We start from the raw sequence: 19,534 nt of genomic DNA, 5'->3' as shown, positions 1-19,534 counted from the left end.
AATATTGCAACATACAAAGACCACCTTATATACAAAGACCACCTTATATACAATGACCACCTTATAATACAATGACCACCTTATAATACAATGACCACCTTATATACAATGACCACCTTATATACAATGACCACCTTATATGCCATGACCACCTAATATACAATGACCACCTTATATACCATGACCACCTTATATACCATGACCACTTTATATTTTGAAAAAGGGGATAACTAGAATAAAGCCCAAAGCAAATTTCCAAATGTCTGTAGTCACAAATAAGTCAATGCTATGAAGGATCGAGGGGCAGAGAAGGGCCCAAAATACACCCAGCATAGTCCCTGATCCTACTGATTCTACCATGTGCCCCTTCTCTATCCCTAAAACAGTGACCATCTTAGTTAATGACACAGATGTCTCAAATATCAGCTGAAGAGATGATTTAATTCCTATATAATTCTCAGTCCCAACATGGAATATAATATTCTGCCACCTGGGACCTCGATAAGATAACACTGGGATACAATGACTTCAACCCAGGAAAGAACAATGTCGTAAAACCCACTGGAGAAATCTCAGAGAACGTCACAGACCTTTATTAATGAATGGACCCACCAAAGAATCACCACCATGTCCTGCACCGACCCACCCAGAGCTTCTCACCATGGAGAATAGAGAAGCTTCCATGTGGAGGAACATCTGTCTGCTCCTGGCCGGGGTTCTTCATGTTCTAGGCTCGCGGGGACCTCTAGATGTATCCCATTCCAGGTGGATGACACATCCAGAACGAGATGACTCTGTATTCTTACTATGGGGATATGACCGAGAAGTCCAGGAGATCGCTCTGGAGATACAAACACCCTTGTCCTCCTCAATTGTTCTGGGCTTAGGTCCTGGTACATCTCTAAATAAGACGGACTTTGTGGTGGCGGGATGGAACGAGCACGGCGAGACGTATTTTTATGTAAGTCTAAGAACAAGAAGCAACAATGTACTAAATATTATGTAACTTATTATTGTGTCTCATATCAATGTATAGGGGGCAGTATTATAGTAGTTATATTCTTGTACATAGGAGTAGTATTATAGTAGTTATATTCTTGTACATAGGAGTAGTATTATAGTAGTTATATTCTTGTACATAGGAGTAGTATTATAGTAGTTATATTCTTGTACATAGGAGCAGTATTATAGTAGTTATATTCTTGTACATAGGAGCAGTATTATAGTAGTTATATTCTTGTACATAGGAGCAGTATTATAGTAGTTATATTCTTGTACATAGGAGCAGTATTATAGTAGTTATATTCTTGTACATAGGAGTAGTATTATAGTAGTTATATTCTTGTACATAGGAGGTAGTATTATAGTAGTTATATTCTTGTACATAGGAGGTAGTATTATAGTAGTTATATTCTTGTACATAGGAGCAGTATTATAGTAGTTATATTATTGTACATAGGAGTAGTATTATAGTAGTTATATTCTTGTACATAGGAGGTAGTATTATAGTAGTTATATTCTTGTACATAGGAGCAGTATTATAGTAGTTATATTCTTGTACATAGGAACAGTATTATAGTAGTTATATTCTTGTACATAGGAACAGTATTATAGTAGTTATATTCTTGGACATTGGCGGCGTAGTATACTGTAATATTACTACCATATTTATTATTACACAGGATGCTCATATAGAAGGGGATTGGCCACCAGTGAAAGACAAGTCCCAGGACTATGAACTGCTCAACCTGAGCCGCAATAAAACTCACACCGTTATGACAGTGTGGCGTCCATGGTTTACATGTGACCGTCATGATCATGAAATTGAGGTGAGTGGGCTTACATTTGCAAATGCAATAAGATATTTGAAACACCACAATATTTTAAGGGGATCAATATATATATTATGTACTGTTGTACTGATAATGAATTATTTCTTGTGTTCTACCCCAGAGCTGCGCTCACTATTCTGCTGGTGCAGTCACTGTGTACATACATTACATTACTTATCCTGTATTATACCCCAGAGCTGCGCTCACTATTCTGTTGGTGCAGTCACTGTGTACATACATTACATTACTTATCCTGTATTATACTCCAGAGCTGCGCTCACTATTCTGTTGGTGCAGTCACTGTGTACATACATTACATTACTTATCCTGTATTATACTCCAGAGCTGCGCTCACTATTCTGCTGGTGCAGTCACTGTGTACATACATTACATTACTTATCCTGTATTATACCCCAGAGCTGCGCTCACTATTCTGTTGGTGCAGTCACTGTGTACATACATTACATTACTTATCCTGTATTATACCCCATAGCTGCGCTCACTATTCTGCTGGTGCAGTCACTGTGTATATACACTGTACTATAGATGAATACTGATGTAAGGACAATCTGGTCTTCTTCTCTTCAGAATGACACAGTGAGAGTGATGGTCGTCATTGGGGATGGAGAACCATTGGAGATAACGGAGGACAACACTTTTTGAAAATCTATCTTTTTCCTTGAAGTTCTGGAGGATGTGATGCTTCCTGAAAAAACATTTATCCATGATTTTAAATTAAATGATGTAAGGACCACAAACCAAAAATCTATTCCCCAATATTTTTCTGTGGCACCATATCCTGTGGCGTGAGAACTGATTGCCATGGTCTCACCGTCTACAAGTAGGCTCTTTATCTAAGTCCTGTCTATCACAAAGGGAGATTTTCTAATGGTGATGACCTGACCTTGTGACCATATTGCTGTGGTAATGTGCAAATTATCGGGTAGCGCGACATCCTTATAGTTTAGACATTACTATAGTAATGTGTCCTAGCGCAAAGTATCCAGCTAAGACTGAGGCCAGCCTGCTGCCCCACCCCTCGGACCGGCAAAAAATCCCACAGTCCTGGTCCATGGATCGGTGGTTGGGGACCCCTGTCCTAAGAAGTTTGTTCCAAGATGTTCCAAGTTCTAACTCTGCACTTTCTTTCCCTCTCCCTACTAGTTTCTTGTTCCAGACCAAGACACGACTTATGCCTGCACATTCCTCCCAATGCCCAGGGTGTCCAAGAAACATCATATTATAAGGGTAGGTCCGTGTCAATGTCATATGCTTGTACCTGTGTAAACCATAGTTTTTGAAGAGAACAATGCTATTATTTCTTTACATGTCATAAGATACTCATCTGTATAATTAAGAAAGATTGTTGGTCTTAACTGTGGTAGAATTTGCTTATGATGCCCACGCCTTAGGTTTCACCTCATTGCCTGCGAGCGTTCAATTCTAACACACCCTTCTGTCATGTATGTGAAGCCATCTGATGTTGCCTCAAAGCAATTGTTTATTTTATAGTACCAGATCTGATCATGTAATACTAGGCTTCCTCCAATGGGAACAATGCCTTTAAGGCATCGCTTCCAATCAGAATTGTCATAACTATATAACAGTTAGATATCAACAAAGGATACAACACTTCACAAACTTCCATCGACTTCCATTGAAGTCCCTATGACTTGCCCAAAGTATGTAGATATAATATTGAACCTTTAGTATCATCACTTTATTGTTACTTTCTATGCTCCAAAAACATTCGTCTTTTTCTATCACAATATTGACTGATCCTATTTTTCTCCCTGATACAGTTCGATCCAATCAAAGACCCAGATACTATCGGGATAGTGCACCACATCCTGATCTATATTTGTCCAAACAACACTGATATAGCGACAGAAACAGGAGATTGCTATGGCGGTGATTCCAGATATACCCAGTGCATGACTACTACGTTTGGTTGGGCTGTGGGTGGAGAGGTGAGTAACTACATTTGTGAGGAATTAATGGTCTTCCCAATTGGAATTGTGCTGTGGCACGGCTTTCTGATTGTACTTTTGGCTGAATGAGACCTATAGGAACGTCCAATCCCAATCGACCTGATGGAGGGAAACATGACAGTATGGACAATGACACCATGAGAGCAATTTATATACCAGAGTATATGGCTGACAACCGCTATAGATATTGTTATGGTGCTCATTAATGGGTGTCAGACCTTAGACCAAGCCATAATTGGGCTACTATAGACCCTTTACATATAGACCTAGATATATGCCAACACTGGGTCCCCACTTATTATACTCTGGGGTCCAAGCACTTACCAATATGGCAACACACAAAGAGACCAATGTAACTGAAAATTTCCAAATGTTTCCATTGTCTTTCTTGGTAGCCATTCGATTATCCGTCTGAAGTCGGCTTTTCTATCGGTACAGAGGGAGATCCACAGTACATCCGAATCGAAATCCATTACAGTAACTTTGAGAACAAAGAAGGTAATACTATTAAGTCCAATTTTTTAACAAGATGTCCAGATATCTAACACCAGTCATAGACATACAGTACATTAGAATCCTGCCGGTTGCGAGTGTTGTCAATTTCGCTAAATTTCGCAATGCTGGACAATGCTACAAATATACAAAGTAGCCGGGACTGGATTTTGATACATTTTTGTATTTTCAGGATTGAGAGATAGTTCTGGAATAAGGATTTATTACACCCCGGAGTTACGCCCCAATGACTGTGCTATCTTCATGGTTGGAATCTTTACGTTTCCCATACACTTTATTCCTCCTGCATCTGAAGAGTTTAGAAATTATGGACTTTGTAACACTCGTCTAATGGAGGACGTAAGTGACTGAGGCCTTGAAGAGCAGAAGTATACTGTAGACCTTTTATGTCATTGTCCTATCTATAAAGGTTTCTCCCTCAATATGTCCAGTGACCCAACAAGCTTGGTCCGAAATGAACATGCCATTATTTGTAAAATGAATCTCACGAGGTTTGTCTATCTCTCTCAACAATCCATTTTGTTTTAGGTGGATTGTTTAGATAAACCTAAGAAACCTTAGAGAAGTTTACTCACCATCAATGGTTGGCATAATGAACATTCGTACCAAGATTCTTTCCCGATCATTGCCCTCTGTACACATGTCCAGAAACAAATGGATGACGATTGTTCATCACTAGGGTTGAGCCGATCTTGAAATTTCAGGATCGTTTTTAAAATCCGATTTCCGATCATTTTCCATTCGAACCCGATCCCGATGCCAATGCAAGTCAATGGGACTTTTTAAATAATCGGAGATTGGATTTTAAAAACCATCCTATTCACTACACAGCATGTAGTCCAAAAATTGATTAAATTTTTGGACCCCACGCTGTCTAAGATAAGATAAGATAAGATAATCCTTTAATAGTCCCACCTTGGGGAAATTTCAGCGTGTTACAGCAGCATAGTAATACAGATACAGGATAATACAGAGTAATATGTTACAGACGTAGACACAGATAAGCTGAGAAGAGAAGATATACTAGGAGTCCATGGCAGCTAAGGAAAAACAGAAGAGAAAGAGGAAGACCTCATGGTCATCCTCATAATCATTAGTTCTCTGTGCGGAGAGCTCTTCGTTTGGTCTGATGTAGATTATACAGCCTGGTCGTGGTTGGAAGGAAGGACCTGCGATAGCGCTCCTTCTCACACTTGGGGTGAAGCAGACGGTCGCTTACAGTGCTGCCAAGTCCCATCAGGGTCCCATACATGGGGTGGGATTTGTTCTCCCGCATGGAAGTCACCACAGACAGTATCCTTCTGTCAACCACCACCTGTACTGGGTCCAAGGGGCTCCCCAGGACAGAGCTGGCCCTCCTGATCAGCCTGTCAAGTCTATTTCTGTCCCTGGTTGATATACTGCTTCCCCAGCAGGCCACACCGAAAAAGATGGCTGAGGCAACCACAGAGTTGAAGAAGGCCCTAAGAAGTGTCCCCCGGACTCCGAAGGCCCTCAGCCTCCTGAGCAGGTAGAGTCTGCTGTGGCCCTTTCTGTGCAGCGCCTCCAGGTGATCAGCCCCGTCTAGTTTATTATTGAGGAGCACGCCCAGGTACTTATAGGTCCTGACTATCTCAATACATGTTCCTTGGATCTCCACCGGGGTCGGAGAACCTCTCCGTTTACTAAAGTCCACCACCATCTCCTTGGTCTTCCCAGCATTAATCCTGAGCTGGTTCTGCTGGCACCATTCAACAAAATCCCGGTTTAAGTCTCTGTATTCCCTATCATCGCCATCAGTGATAAGGCCGACTATAGCAGAGTCATCGGAGTACTTCTGTAAGTAACAGCTGGATGAGTTGTGCCTAAAGTCAGCAGTGTACAGTGTGAAGAGGAATGGGGCAAGAACTGTACCTTGAGGTGCCCCCGTACTACAGATCACAGTGTCAGACACACAGTCCCGGGCTCTCACATACTGAGGGCGGTTTGTCAGGTAGTCTAGGATCCAGTTGGACAGGTGATGGTCCACACCACCAAGGCCCAGCTTCTCTCTCAGTAGCCCTGGCTGAATGGTGTTGAACGCACTGGAGAAATCAAAGAACATTATTCTCACAGTGTTCCCGGGTTTCTCCAGGTGAGAGAGAGCTCTATGAAGAAGGTGGATGATGGCATCATCTACCCCAATGCCTGGCCGGTAGGCAAACTGGAGGGGGTCCAGAGCGGAGCTCACTAGGGGGCGTAGGTGTGTCAGGACCAGTCTCTCTAGGACCTTCATCAGGTGTGATGTCAGTGCTACAGGTCGGTAGTCATTGTAGCCCATCGGGTTGGGTTTCTTTGGGACTGGTACCACGCAAGATGTTTTCCACAGTTGAGGTACCACCCCCAGCTTCAGGCTCATATTGTACATGTGCGTTATAATACCACACAGCTGGTCACTGCACATTTTAAGAACTCTTGCGCTTATACCATCAGGTCCCCCCGCTTTGTTCGCTCTAATGTTCTTCATTTCCTTACACACCTGAGACTCCTGCAGGATCAGATAGTCAGATTGCAGTTGACCGCAGTTCGGTGGGGGTCGGGTCATGGTGTGTGAGGGGAGGGCGGTTGGCTGACATGCTGGTGGAGGGAGCATTGGCTTGGAGTCGAATCTATTGAAGAATAGATTAAGCTCGTTAAGCCACTTCCTGTCCCCTACTGTTCGGTGCCCTGTCTTTTCCTTGTGTCCTGAAATTGCCTTAAGGCTGTCCCACACCTCAGAGATTCTACCCTCCCCCATCTGTAGTTCCATCTTCCGTCTGTAGTTGGCTTTCCCTTCTCTGATCAATTGTCTCAGCTGTTTCTGAAACCGCCCCCAGGCCATCTTTGTCCCCAGACCTAAAAATTCTCTTTTTTTGCTTGAGGAGAGTTTTAATCTCAGAGTTAATCCATGGTTTGTTATTGGAGAAACCAAGCATTGTGGGGAATAAGCCCCTTGATCTCGATCCTGCCCAAAAAGATTGGGACGGGAATTCCAAAATTTTCTCGATCGCTGATCGGAATCCGATCTTTTCCGATCCCAATTGCTCAACCCTATTCATGACCAATCATATGATGATTGCCGCAAGTATAGTAACATCTGCCGATCGACTTGGAATGGGCATTGCCCAGTATTCATCGTAAGACCCTTAACCCGACCATACACGTTAGATGCATGTTGGCCAAGCTTGCCACTTTTGGAAGAACCATCAAACTGTCTAATGTGTATGAAGTTCTCCCAACCATTATTCGATACCAGATATAAGGAGAATGAAGGCAGTTGGACTTGAACATGACCAATTCTTTTGTAGTCAAGTTGAGAACTTCTTCTACCCCTCTCCCCATTCACCATACCTTACCCAGGTCCTCTTGAAAAAAAAGTTTTTATGCTTCCAAAGCAGTAATCTAAGTCTGGAAACATCTCCTGTTCTTCTTTAGTTATTAGGTGAGCCCATTCCGGACCTTACAGTCACAACCTTCCTATTACATGGACATCTCTCAGTACGGGGCGTGCGGATAATGCATTACAGGTAAGAGCGGAGAATTTTTTTACAATCCAATCACTATTACATAGAAATGTGTTGTCCATTGCTTAGGAAATGTTAGGGGACAACCAATATGGCTGCCACTCCACCCCGCTATAGGGAGTGCGTCCTATCCTCATGACTGTGGGGGCTCAAAAAACTTTCAGAATAATAAAAACTAGTCTAGTTTTATCTGGAATGATCTCATCTCTCCTTAGAAATGGCACTTTAATAGGAAGCCTGGGGGAAGACAAGAAATATGATTTCAATTTTCAACAATTTAGAAATTTGCCGAGAGAAGTTACAATAAAAATGGTGAGTCTATGCCATCGTTCAATGGTTTACCCAGATGTGAAAAAAATCCATTAAGAATGTTTCCAGAAATGGAAGGGTTAAAGGTTTATTTTTGTCGAAAAAAGAGGAGAAATCTAAATCCAGGGCTTTGGAGTTGGAGTCGGGATCGATTTTGGCTGGAAGCAGAAAAAAAGTTACTGACTTGTTACATACTTACCTTCTTAGGAATTCTAATGTATCAGAGGAGTGTTACTACTTCTGACTGGCCATGGCCGCCATTGGTGAGTCGAGGTCAGTGGTTTGGGTGATCGGTTTGGTCTAAATCATATCGATATTTGGTACCGTACCTCTCCTGAGCCTGAGTTTTAGATAGAAGTGATAGAATAATGACCAGAGGGCGGGGAAGGGGCTAAAAATAATAATCAAAAAAATCACTCAACCGTCCTAGACCTCGCCACAGGAGCCATTGGTCTTTCTGTCGTCTTCTTGGTCCTGTCTGGTCTTGATGACGTAACTTTGCCCCCACGTCACTGTTGAGTCTTGTGATTGGCCTCAACAATCGCATAAGGGGCAGCGCATGTCCAGTATCATGATGTCAGCTGGAGTGTTGAGAGCCCTATGACCTTCATCACCCCCATGTGACCGCGGAAGTCAATCACAGGTCTCAGCTGTGACTTGAGGGATCAGGATGAAGGACACAACCGAGAAGACCTTATTTTTAAGCCCCTTCGCTGTCCAGAAAGCAGATAGCAACATTGTGTTTTTTGTGAAATGTATCTCTTTTTTTTTTGTTGACCAGGGGGATCAGATAGTGGTGGAATGCACCTCCAACACAATGGATAGAGAAGGTGTCACCTTTGTAAGTTTTTGTACATGTTTACATGTTTTGTGTCTTAGAATAGGCCATCAGTGTTTGATCTGTGAGGATCTGCCCTTCTGGATCCCACCAATCAGATGACATAGCTGATGTCATAGACACTTCAAGCCAGCAGGAGGTGCCTATGTAAACTATGAGCAGGGTAGCAGCGCACTTTCTTTATACCCATCGACCATCCAGAAGTTAGACCCTCATCAATCCATCTACGAAGGGATCACCAATGATCTAGCCTTGGAGAACCTCATCTATTGAGGTGAATGTAGCTGAACTGCAGTACCAGGCACAACCTACATACAAGAGTGGCGCTGTTTTTGGAAAACTTTTTTCCGTCATACCTAAACAACCCCTTTAAACTCTCCACCTCCAATGTATATATGTATATTTGTATTTTTCCTGCCTCCTCAATTACTTTCTTTTATAGATAGAGAGAATTGGCAACAGATAATTCTTAATTAGATGTTGCCAATCATTGTTAGCATCATAATAAACTCACCACTAGGGGGCATTGTTCTTAATAAAAAAATGTCTCTACAGGGGGGTCCTAGCTCTCTTAATGAAATGTGTGTTGGATGTCTGATCTATTATCCTGTCCACCCGATTGCCTTCTGCTTTAGTTTAATGGATATCCATCATGTCACCGATGCCTTGGGACTGGAAAGGGGAGACAGGTAAGCTTCACCTTATATAACGTAGGCTATTATGATATATACAGGCTCAGGGTTACTAAATAAGGAATATTGTTATGGTTCTGGGTGGGTCATTTTGCTGCGCAACACCTGGTGCCATGTTGATGGTGCCACCATTAGATAACTGGTATAGGTGGCCCATAGTAGATTGGTAGACCATGGCCATAATGGGATACACAAGGTCAGAAACAATAGTCAAGTACAGTAGATGTAGTCAGAGGTGGACCTCAGTCATGATTTGTAGTACAGCTCTCCTCACATGGGAGCGTGGTGACATCCCTTCGCCAGTCCACCATACCTCCTCCTATAACTTCTCACAACACCCTCATAGGCTCAAACCTTTGGGGTATCTTTGACCCCTGTGTGTAGTATTTCTGGGACTCCAATAGACTCCAATAGAACGTGGTGCAAATACACAAAGTAGATGAACAAATATGCAACTAGCTTGATGGTTTTATTGAGGCAACTGACTCAGTGGTTACAGAGGCCAAAATAAGATTACTGGCTTGGTGGTTATAAGACAGTATCTCAAGCCTAGAGAGCAAAGCAGAGTCTTTGCCACCAGTTTGACGAATAAACAGAGTCTTGAAGCTATGGTTGTTGTTTTTTCCTTCGTCCTTGCCACTCTTGTCTTTTCCAGTGTCATGGACGCCATCTTGAACATTGATTCTTTAGAATGGGATGAAGAAAAAAAAGTAATTGCCCAGAAAGCCATCATGACAGCCAATTACGTTGCAATGGTTCAGGACCGAAAGGTTAGTCAAGTTGGTGACCGGCCTGTTTGTCTGGTGAGCATATGTCATGTCATTTATCCAGTGAGCAGATCTGTAGTTCCTCAAGCCAACCTGGTGGTAAATATAGGACCTCGTAACTCCTAGAACAAGTAATAGTACTGCTATCTCACTGCTTCACTATGTTGCCCCTTAAAATGAACTAGAAACACATAGCTTGGTGCTAAAAGTCAACTCACTATTGGTCCAGTGTCAAGTTTGGATGTTAAAAATAAATTCACAGTCAACTTTTTCCAATTATCAAACTTAACATTCCGACCTGATAGTCCTCTGATGACCACAGAGGTCACTTGGGTCTCCTCCCTGAGGAAAAGGGTAACAGAACTTTTAGAACAGTGACTTGTATCGCTGCCCAAAGAGACTCAGGACCCCATTATACACTTTAGAGGTTCTACCAACACCCCTGAAGTCCATGGGTTTGACAAACATTTACCTAATTTGTATGGCCACCTATTCTCTGAGATACTTCGCCATATTGGGTCAGCACCTACTATAACAGGGGTAGGGAACCTTTGACTGAAACATTGTAGAAAAGGGAACTTCTGTGGAGAGTAGGTTGTAACAAAGTTTTGTGTGTTTTCTTGCTATTTAGGGGACAAATATGAATGAGACGAGCCCATTACCACCCATCTCTCTACCGCCCCCTTACCACTGTGAGGAGGATTCCTTGGAGTAAAACATGTGGACCTTCTAGTAGGGGTCCAACTGTTTGCAAGCTACATAAAGTTCCTTAAAGAATTGATATGTTTTCTCGTGTATGTATCTGGGATGTTTATAAGGAGATCTTAGAAGATGTGACGTGTATGGAGAAGAAATTCATACCATACAGTTATGGGACTTTGCATGGACTTCTAGATGCTTCTAGATATCTTTCATGACTGTAGTTTTCAACCTATGGCTCTCCAGCCACCAGGCCATGATGGGAGTCGTAGTATTTCAATTTCTGGAGGTTCACAGGAGGTAGATCACTGTTTTATAATGTAGAGAGAAGACAACAATGTCTGATCGATGTATAGACAGTACCAATAACTCAATGATATTCTCAAGGTTCTATCTTGTAAGACAGATGGCTCCATGTATGTATGGAAGACACATCTATATCTCTCTGAATACTGGAAATCTTACTCTATAAATATAATTCAAGGTCTTGAGCAAAATGAATGTGACTGAATGGAACGTCTTAATGAATCGAGGAGGTGCAATAAAATACAGAACATCTGCTTTCCTTGGCTTGGCTACCAGTCGTTTATTAGAATGTAGTTGCATCTTCCAGGAGGAGACCTGTAAAGTGATAGCGCCACCTTGCTGCATATTAAAGATAAGGAACTGCAAGAATAGAATGACAAAATGCTGCCCCCGATTGTAAGGGAAGGGTGGTCACTTAGGCAAACTTCTCACTTTGAGTTGTGGGTTGTCCACTCCCCTGACTACACCTTGGAGAACCAAGCCCAGATCTTCTGGGGATGTTGCTTGCCCCAATCCTTCTGTCTCTTCATGTCCTCCCAAACAGTCTGGATGATGTTTATATTGGGTCTCATTGACAGCCAGACTGCCCAGAAAGAAGGCAGGGACTATCCCTGCCTTCCCATCACTATCCCTGCCTTCCCATCGCTATCCCTGCCTTCCCATCACTATCCCTTCATTCCCATCACTATCCCTGCCTTCCCATCACTATCCCTGCCTTCCCATCACTATCCCTGCCTTCCCATCACTATCCCTGCCGTCCCATCACTATCCCTGCCTTCCCATCACTATCCCTGCCTTCCCATCATCACTATCAATGCCTTCCCATCGCTATCCCTGCCTTCCCATCGCTATCCCTGCCTTCCCATCACTATCCCTGCATTCCCATCACTATCCCTGCCTTCCCATCATCACTATCAATGCCTTCCCATCGCTATCCCTGCCTTCCCATCACTATCCCTGCCTTCCCATCACTATCCCTGCCGTCCCATCACTATCCCTGCCTTCCCATCACTATCCCTGCCTTCCCATCATCACTATCCCTGCCTTCCCATCGCTATCCCTGCCTTCCCATCACTATCCCTGCCTTCCCATCACTATCCCTGCCTTCTCATCACTATCCCTGCCGTCCCATCACTATCCCTGCCTTCCAGATAACTGAACACTTAATGAGCCACCATGATGAAGATTCCCCCTCCGACCTACACTCAAGGTTATTCATTGGGCACTGCAGGGAACGCCACAATCTTCAATGCTATCCTGACCGCATTATATTAGTAACTATTCAGTTTGATGAATTGGAAAAACTGCACTTTGTCTTGAAGAGATTTGGAGCAGATTCCAAACTTTACAAGTGAAATAATTCTTTAACTTTGTGTTTAACATAAAAAACTCCAAAAACACTGAAAAAACTACGCACGGTTTTTATAAATGCAGTTTTTTTTTGGATGCACCCCATGAAAGCACCTTCATAGTAAACATGACAACTAAAGGGAATGTACTCATCGTCAATGTAAGTTATTCCAATAAAATACTGTAGGTAGACACTCCTTAGAGCGAGTACACCATGTAAGGGCTCGTTCACACGGGCATAGAGGGGCGGATTATGGCGCGTAATCCACGTCATAATCTGCCCCCTCACAATGGTTGTCTATGGAGACCGCCAGGCTTCTGTTTTCTGCTAGCGGCATGTTGCCACTCACAGAAAAACGAAGCGAGCTGCCCTTTCTTCAGGCGGATTCCGCGGCTTGTTGAGCTCGGCAGCAACCTCCGGAGTCGACCCATTAATTTGAGCCTCCTCCGGAGGGGGAAGCCGTGACTGTCGGGAGCCATGACAGTTGTGGCAGGCGGATTTTGACCCGAGAGTGACGTGGCTCCTCTGCGTCACTCTCGGTGCCAAAATCTGCCTTACCACCCCCCGTCTGAACTTACCCTTAAACAACCCACTGTACAAATGTAGACAGCCTGGATATAAAGCCGTCCCATCCCCCCAACTGAAATAATGACCACGACACAGAGGTCACCATTATGTACTTCCACTTTTGCTAAATGAAAATTTTTTTTTTCAAAAACATTTAATCTTGTGTAGGGTTAAGTGGTTGAGTGATTGGGATCGGAAAAGATTGGATTCCGATCGGAGATCAAGTAAATTTCACGATCTCGATCGGAATTCCAATCCCAATCTTTTTAGGCAGGATCGCGTTCGGAGGTTATTTCCCACAAGGCTTTGCTACTGGCCAAGCATTGTAGGAAAAGCTACCACTGTTAGCTAGGTCCCATAAGAATGAATGGATGCAGCCGGCGCACAGCTTATCTCCCTCATTCCTATGGGAGCGAGGTATTTGAAACTATGTTTCGAATACTATTCAAATCAGCACTAGAGGCAACCAAGAGGCCAAGAGAATGTTGATTGACTTTCAGGTTTCAATGGCACCCCGTTAATTAACCACAGGGGACCCAAAACTATGACGAAGGGGTGGCGGGGACCCCATCCTACCACAAAGATGATGTGATTGCTCTCCGAGCTCTCCGAGGCTTTCATGTATCTGTTGAACAGAATCGGTTACGAGATAAATCGGTATCTCTAACCAGCTTGGAGGTCACTGGAGTGTGGACAGGTCTTGTTTGTCCTAGTCATATTCTGAGATTATTCCCTTATCACAAACACAAAACCCATTTCCTTATCTATGGAACTATAAACCCAGGAGAGAATTCAATCACTTCTTATATAAAGACGTCTTCTACAGGATCAGGATAAAGAGGAAGGAGGGGGTAAAGCTAAAATATTATTTCATACAATGATCTCCTTCTAAACAGGAAGACAGCTGAATAGGGCCCAATAGCAAATTTCCGAATTCACTTCACCCCCCCCAAACTGTAACAAAATATAACTCATTGTTACTAGAGATCAAGTTGCAGAGAAGGGGCGACTGTGCAATGATGGCGATGGCTAGGAACTTGACCAGCTCCTCCAAATCTCCTCCTAAGGTGGTGCTGAGAGGCCATTGATGGTGGTGGCCGCAGCAATCCAAATCCTGATCCCCGACAATGATAGTGACCATCTTACTGTCTCAAATGTCAGTGAGTCAATGATTTCATTCTTACGTAATTCTTTCTGACAACCTGGAATATTCCTGAAACTCAGACCTCGAGAAAGATAACACTGGGATGAATGACTTCAACACAGGTAAGAAGAACGACATATAACCCGCCGGAGAATGTCACCACCTATAAATGTCACCGACCTTTACTAATGAATGGAACCATCAAAGTGTCATCACCATTAAGATAAGAAAGACTTCCATGTGGAGGAACATTTGTCGGCTCCTGATGTATAGACTCAAGAGAAACCGTAACTATGATGTTCTCAATGTTCTATCTCGTAAGACAGACGACTCCATGTATGTATGGAAGACACATCTATAATTCAAGGTCTTCAGAAAAATATATGCGACTGAATGGAACGTCTTACTGAATTGAGGATCCAATACTATCCTATATGGAAAGGTGCAATAAGATACAACATCTGCTCTCCTTGGCTTTATTAAGAGTCGTTTCCTAGAATGTACTTGCATCTTCCAGGAGGACATAAGATTTCCAGTTGCAAAGAGTGTGATTGTGACCTGGCACAAGGTGTGGATGGGACCAGTAGGCGTTCACAAACATGGAGACCTACAAAGACTCTCTGCAAGGATTTCACACCGCTGAGCGACATTTCGTGTACCGATACAATGGTTCCTTATGTTCTGGATGGACCATAATACCCCGGGCAGGACCTGGTGCGACACCCCGGGGGATACATTACAAAGATTCCCAGGACCATTAGCCATCAATTCAATCCCAGTTTCCAGTCTGAAGGTGAAGCCTCCTTAGGAACAATGTCTGATGTCATCCTACAACCAGCAGTCTCTACTAGTCAGGATCATACGTGTGGCGTCCATACACACAGACGAGAGAGCGGCAATCACTATCATTATGTTTATTGCCAATCTCTCTGCCGTAGAAAGAAGTCAGAAGGCTCGACATTAAAATGGGATTCCTTATTGCACAATGGCTACTTTGTAAGGAATTCCAGACTCCTCAATGTTATCCGGCAATATACTAGCAGGGGTGCACCCTGTATTTGTTTTTTTTTACAAGTCTCATTTTTCTCTTCATAGTTCTTTAACACCCTATGAGTGCACCATACTAGTAACAATACCCATCATGTATGTAAGTCATTGTGTCACCTAAATGATTTGTCTTTGGGTTACTCCTTTGGGCATTTTCACCATTTAACCCCTTATACAAGGATCTGGTGTTCACTGCCAGGGACCACTGGGTTGATATCTCTAGGCGCAGTCCCAGTGTTTGTAACAGCTGACCCTAGCAGATCAAGAGACACTATTGTGGCACTGAAAGGACGGGTGAGAGGTAAGATCAGAGTCAGATATACAAATGCTGGTCTGTACAGATGACACAAGGTCAGAGTGAAAGAGTTCAGGATAGTGGCACAGGTTCAGCATGGGCGGTGGCCACGACCGCCCATGGGCGGTGGCCACGACCTCACCGATCATGCTCAGTATGAGCAACATGGCACTTAGCCTCTGATCGGCTCCAAAAGGTCCGAGCATGCTCAGTGGGCCGAATGCTGGACTTAAATTCCAGACACCTCACTGCATGAGGGTGAGGGTTGGATTGGCCCGCACGTGGCACTATGTGCTGGACAGGAAGCCTGCGGGACCCGATCCTAACACTGTCACTCTGAACCTGTTTCACCTGCCCTGAGTGTTTACAATACTCTGATCCAGCCCTGACCTCGGCCTGTTTCCTGATCACATCTCTGTCTGAACCTTAACTATCTCATGTCCTTCCAAGGCATCTTCTCCCTCTCTGTCTTTGTTTGAGCCATACTTGCATACCTGACTCTGAACCAGTGCCACCTGTCCTGACCTCTCTGTGTGTACAGCGCACATCAATATGAACCTGTGCCACGAGCCGTGACCTCTGCATGTACATAGTGTCTGTCACTCTGAACCTGTGCCACCTGCCCTGACCTCTGTGTGTGTACAGCGTACATCATTATGAACCTGTGCCACGTGCCGTGACCTCTGCATGTACACAGTGTATGTCACTCTGAACCTGTGCCACCTGTCCTGACCTCTGTGTGTTTATAGTGTCCATCATGATGAATCTGGAGAGAGGTCAGGACAGGTGGCACAGGTTCAGAGTGACAGACACCGTAAACACAGAGAGTTCAGGGCAGGTGGCACAGATTCATCATGATGGACACTATAAACACACAGAGGTCAGGACAGGTGGCACAGGTTCAGAGTGACATACACTGTGTACATGCAGAGGTCACGGCACGTGGCACAGGTTCATAATGATGTACGCTGTACACACACAGAGGTCAGGGCAGGTGGCACAGGTTCAGAGTGACAGACACTATGTACATGCAGAGGTCACGGCTCGTGGCACAGGTTCATATTGATGTGCGCTGTACACACAGAGAGGTCAGGACAGGTGGCACTGGTTCAGAGTCAGGTATGCAAGTATGGCTCAAACAAAGACAGAGAGGGAGAAGATGCCTTGGAAGGACATGAGATAGTTAAGGTTCAGACAGAGATGTGATCAGGAAACAGGCCGAGGTCAGGGCTGGATCAGAGTATTGTAAACACTCAGGGCAGGTGAAACAGGTTCAGAGTGACAGTGTTAGGATCGGGTCCCGCAGGCTTCCTGTCCAGCACATAGTGCCACGTGCGGGCCAATCCAACCCTCACCCTCATGCAGTGAGGTGTCTGGAATTTAAGTCCAGCATTCGGCCCACTGAGCATGCTCGGACCTTTTGGAGCCGATCAGAGGCTAAGTGCCATGTTGCTCATACTGAGCATGATCGGTGAGGTCGTGGCCACCGCCCTGTTGGGCGGGGACTTGCCTTTATATAGTGTGAGCCGAAGCCCGCCCGGTGCTCACACTTTGATACCAATACTTGAGACAGGAGGTCAGGGCCAGGTTCCTATTAATGGCAGGTTGTCAGTTCTAGGGAACTAGTTAGTATTTCCTTGTCTCTGCCTGGGGGAATCTGTAGGGCCTATTGTACTGTCCATTGGTATTGTGGCTCCAAGCCGTTGTGGAGTCTTTTGTGTTTCTGACAGGGCTGACGATTAATCCCTGGCAGCCTTCCCTGTGAAGCAGGTGCTCGAGTCTAGCTCTTTGCTGAAGGTTCGCAGATCTCTATTGCTAGGCCTCAATTGGCTTCATCCCGCAGGTATACACAGGTCTACTTTCCCAGTGAAGTTAACTGGTGAGAGTTTGTTTCAGTCAGTTCACACCAGAACCGCACAAACGCCACTGCCAGTGCAGTTAACTGGTGGTGCGCATTCAGACAGACGGCCGCCCACTGGGGCCTGTGGACCTCACTGCAGTGTCTGCAGTCTAGCGGTTCCGTCTTGGTTAAAAATTACTATTTTTTATATATAGAGACAGAACCGTAACAGACAGACACTGTAAACACAGAGAGGTCAGGACAGGTGGCACAGGTTCAGAGTGACAGACACCGTAAACACAGAGAGTTCAGGGCAGGTGGCACAGATTCATCATGATGGACACTATAAACACACAGAGGTCAGGACAGGTGGCACAGGTTCAGAGTGACATACACTGTGTACATGCAGAGGTCACGGCACGTGGCACAGGTTCATAATGATGTACGCTGTACACACACAGAGGTCAGGGCAGGTGGCACAGGTTCAGAGTGACAGACACTATGTACATGCAGAGGTCACGGCTCGTGGCACAGGTTCATATTGATGTGCGCTGTACACACAGAGAGGTCAGGACAGGTGGCACTGGTTCAGAGTCAGGTATGCAAGTATGGCTCAAACAAAGACAGAGAGGGAGAAGATGCCTTGGAAGGACATGAGATAGTTAAGGTTCAGACAGAGATGTGATCAGGAAACAGGCCGAGGTCAGGGCTGGATCAGAGTCATCTAACAAGGAAATAATCAGATCATCAGGAAACACAGCAGTAGAAAAACATCAAAGCAGGACATCAGCAGGTCAAGAACACTTGTACAGTCACCTTACTGTGTAGGAAAGAGCCTTCAATAGCCCCAGGATGGGAGCAGACCCCGGAGACAAGGGCTGGAACACCACATTCACAGAAGGAAGAGAGAACGCATGCAGTTATATTCAACTTTATCTATGTCCTCCTGCAATGGAGCGCTGTCCTGTTCGATCTGAGCCAACTGAGGGGCCCCCCACTACAAGAGGTGCTGGCTGGTATAGAGTTTGCGATTGGACTCAGGACCATCATGCCTCACCACTCCTGAGCTCTGCGATCCTTTTCATCTTTTTCTAGCCTCTTAGAGACCCCAATTCAAGGGTGGCGAATCCCAAAGGATTTTGGTCATGCCCAAATTTTCTGCTGGATAGCCCCTTTAACCCCTTTAAGGACGCAGGGTAGTTTGACTTTTTTCGATTTTTTTTCCCAGTGTACAATATAGTGCAATACTTCTGTATTGCAATACATTTTACATGGGCTCCCCATCTGTAACAGGGAAAGGCAGCCAGGAGACCATCGATGGACCCCCCAGGCTGTCATGGCACCTTGTAATCTCACTCTGGGGAATAACAGGGGATAGGGGTGCTTCCTATCCTAGCCAACCAGATACTGTGATCACTATTGATCATGGCGGCATCTAGAAGGTTAGGAGGGAGTTGTTCTTTTTAATACAGCCTGCTACACAGTAGCATCATGTGACGACGGGGCTCTGTGTTAAACATATGCTCAATCCAACATAGACTACGGTAGTATGGCGTACAGTGGGAAGGGGATAAGCTGCTCTAAATGCAACAATGTAACAAAGCGATCCACTAACTGTCTCATCTGTCTCCATGTTGCAACTTTTTGAGGCTTTTGTTACCTCTTGTGATATTGTGTAGAATTGGTTTCCAGACAAAACAGTATCTTTAACCAAGTTGGAGGTCACTTGAGTGTGGACAGGTCCGTACTTTGGTATATTTGTTTGTCCTAGTCATATTCTGAGATTATTTCCTTATCATAAACCCCAAACCCATTTCCTTAT

At 44.4% G+C, this 19,534-nt stretch overlaps 1 pseudogene; it reads left to right on the top strand.

The window, feature by feature from the left end:
- Positions 1-661: 661 nt before the first annotated feature.
- On the top strand, positions 662-15,226 carry LOC142183256 (putative DBH-like monooxygenase protein 2; annotated as a pseudogene).
- The last annotated feature ends 4,308 nt before the right edge of the window (positions 15,227-19,534 follow it).

Source organism: Leptodactylus fuscus, chromosome 10, assembly GCF_031893055.1.
Source record: "Leptodactylus fuscus isolate aLepFus1 chromosome 10, aLepFus1.hap2, whole genome shotgun sequence".
NCBI lineage: Eukaryota > Metazoa > Chordata > Amphibia > Anura > Leptodactylidae > Leptodactylus > Leptodactylus fuscus.
Note: the sequence above shows the minus strand (reverse complement) of the source record. Positions and strands in the feature narration are given on the sequence as shown.